At 44.7% G+C, this 3,241-nt stretch overlaps 1 long non-coding RNA gene across 1 annotated transcript; it reads left to right on the top strand.

The window, feature by feature from the left end:
• The first annotated feature begins 202 nt into the window (after positions 1 to 202).
• On the top strand, positions 203 to 2,453 carry LOC119364798. The gene is made up of 4 exons (XR_005175137.1): positions 203 to 363; positions 482 to 1,712; positions 1,864 to 2,113; positions 2,217 to 2,453. It is a non-coding gene; the product is annotated as an uncharacterized LOC119364798 (long non-coding RNA).
• Positions 2,454 to 3,241: the final 788 nt, after the last annotated feature.

The following is a 3,241-nucleotide window of genomic DNA, read 5'->3' as shown; positions in this document are numbered from 1 at the left end:
TGAAATCTGTCAGCGCGAGGCTGGGCTGCGCCAGGCCTATAGGGTGAAATACGGTTCTGGATACACCTAGCGCCCGCATAGACGTATCATGTTCGGCCCATGCGCAGATTCTGTTCGCGCGTCTGCGCATGCTCACATAACCTGCACCATGAAACAGTGGCCCATGGGCTGGTTCGAAACAGCACAAGTCATCGGAACGCATGACCAAACAGCACAAGTCACCGCAACCCTTGTGGATCAGAACAGAGCCACGCGAAAACTTTTCTCCTCCATCCCCTTCCTCACCGCACTCGCCCGGGACGGCGGCGGCGCTGCCTAGAAGCTGTTCCGGCGGCATGTCTACCGATGGCGCAAGCTAAACAGGTACGCATAATCTGTTCCGCCATTTATTTGACCCTAGCTGTTTCGATGACGGGTCTCCCCACTGCTCCCCTTTACCTTGTAAGATCTGGACTCATCTGGCTAGATTTGTTTGCGGCAGGGGCGTCGACGGAGCTGCGGTGTGGACCGCTCCAGTACTGCCACTGGAGTCTCAGGATTCCATGAGCGTGGTGAATGTCGAGGGGGTCGCCGCCGGCAAGCCGCGCGCCGTGGGAGAGGCAGCCACAGATGACGTTTGCTCTGAAGCGACAAGTGGGTGGACGCGAAGCTTAGTCAGGGAAACACCACTGCAAATCATTTTGTTTAGGAAAAAATGCACGATGAATGGGTCGCTCATGGACCAGTGATTAGCAGCATTGCAGCAAGTGTTGATTTTTGGCCATACTGGACCAAGACATTTTGATGGGTGGTTAGTTGTCCTTCATTGGATTTTTAGGGAATCTGCCTGATGGATGGTTTACTAGTGAGATGTTATTAGGAGCAAGTAGTATTTCTTTTAGCAAATGGGTATTTTGGAGAGATTCGACATGTTTGATGACTAATTAGGCACATGTGGGGGGAAAGGGGTGCAAGCACAGGTGGGATTGGTTTGTTTTGGCTGTTGTCTTGATGGCAAATTATGTCGATTTTTTGGTGTACACATGCTTGTTATTGTAGCATGGGGGGCGGATAACGCTGTGGGAGACATAATCTGTTTGATTCCCTTGTTTGATGCACTCCCGATAGCAATATAGATTAAGAGTTTGGGTTTATATGAGATGGTTATTGGATCAGTCGTGTGTCGGCTTGGATTTTAGTTTAAATGTTTCAGCGGGAGTATTGTTATGGAGATGGATGCACAGCATAAATGTTCTGACGTGGGTAAATATATAGGTGAATCCTGGAGTTGGAATTAGACGCTTCATTTTAGCTGTGTTCCTGAGGATTTTCATAGTGCGCATCCATGGCTGTACCAAAATGCACTCACTTGGGCTGTAGTACATATCTTTTTATGTTCATCTAAGTTGTTTCCGGGATAGCTGAGCATTTTCCTCCGTCATTTTTTTGCCAAATACTTCTTCTTCAGGGTTAGGATTGGGAAGGCGCCCGAGGAGAGGGAAATGAACCCTGATAGGAAAACAACACTTGAATTGTCAGTGCGTGCTTATGCAGAGACGAGGCATGGGCCTGTTGTCAATCCAGAAACCGGGACCGCTTTTGACTCGTTGGACGAAGCTTATGAGTTCTACAATCTATATTCGTGGGAATGTGGTTTCGTTGTCAGGCTTGCAAAAAGCAGAATGAATGTTCGTCGGAAGAGATGCATGCAAGAAATACTGTGCGCTTGTGCGGTACGTGATGACAACCCCGATAATCAGTGATACCGTTGGCATTTTCCTCTCCTGTAAAACGTGCACTGTTGCTTTTGTTGATGTAACGCACTATATGGTCTGAAAAAATGCCTACCTAATTTTTTATATTTGTGCTTCCTTTTTTTTGCAGGACAAACCAATGAGGAAGAACAGTCGGTCTTCAAGGTGTGGGTGTGAAGCCATGATCAGACTGCTCCGTCCAAACTTCACTTGAATTGTCCGTGCGTGCTTATGCACAGAAAAGTCATGGTCCTGTTGTCAATCCAGCAATTGGTACAACTTTTGACTCATTGGACGAAGCTTATGAGTTCTACTATCTCTATTCTTGGGAATGTAGTTTTGGAATTAGGCGGGCAAAAAGCAGACTGAATGTACCCGCGGTATGTACCCGCAATCTGTTGGTGCCTTTTTTTGGGTTGCTGTAACGGAGAAGACAATTTGAAATATGGGTACCTGACATTATTTTTTGTTATGTTTTTGCAGGGCAAACCAATGAGGGAAAACAGTCGCTCGTCAAGGTGTGGCTGCGAAGCAATGATCAGACTGATTCATTCAGGGAGATGTCCCAGTAGTCTAAAGATTTCTGTAACGGACTGTTTGTATCATCTATTCCTCTGGCAAAAATGTTAATGACTTGTTCCCGGACAAAACCACCCATTCTTTGTGTACTGTAAGTCAATGGTTCAACTAAGGTTTTGGCTTGGTCGTTCGACTAATTAATTGGTTCCTGGAGCTGGAGAGAAGTGCGAGTGCCCATGCCTAGAGACAGCGCGCTGTTGTGAAAAGTGCAATGTCATATGCAGCGCTTCAAACTGTGCTGTGGCCATGTGACAGCACACACACAAAAAAAGAGAAAAACAAACTGATGTTCATCGTTGCACTTGTACCATTGCTATGTCTCGTACGTAGTTGGTACGTGCCAGCTAAAGTGAGTCGTGTCTTTTTTAATTGTGGCTTTGTTTTTATGTTAAGTGATAAGATCACCAACAAAAAAATGTTAAGTGATAAGACAATCGTGTGTCAATGTTTTGCTCCCTTTTGTATTTTGAAGCATGTCATGTCTTTGTGACTAATCGAGCATGATTATGCCAAAAGCTCATTTCTAAAATTCTGTTTTACTTTGTTTGATGCTATCCTATGGTAATGCTTTTCAACCATGTTGTTAAAATTTCCCGCAAAAAAAAAACCATGTTGTTAAAATAATTGACCAAAAAAATTGAACGTGTACGGTAAATGGATGCCCCCTCCAAAAAATGGATATTTCTTAGTCTAACTGTATCCCCTGATGATGATCAAGTATGTGACTAGCCTTGTTAGGTACTCCCTCCGTTCCAAATTACTCGTCGTGGTTTTAGTTCAAATTTGAACTAAAACCACGACGAGTAATTTGGAACGAAGGGAGTACAAACGAAGTTAAAACAACTGTTTGCCCTGCACTGTCTCGATTTCTCTAGCGTGCAAAACTGAAAAAAATCATTCACAAAGCCATCTAATGTTGAGCATTTGTT

This window comes from Triticum dicoccoides, chromosome 2B (assembly GCF_002162155.2).
Source record: "Triticum dicoccoides isolate Atlit2015 ecotype Zavitan chromosome 2B, WEW_v2.0, whole genome shotgun sequence".
Lineage (NCBI taxonomy): Eukaryota > Viridiplantae > Streptophyta > Magnoliopsida > Poales > Poaceae > Triticum > Triticum dicoccoides.
Note: the sequence above shows the minus strand (reverse complement) of the source record. Positions and strands in the feature narration are given on the sequence as shown.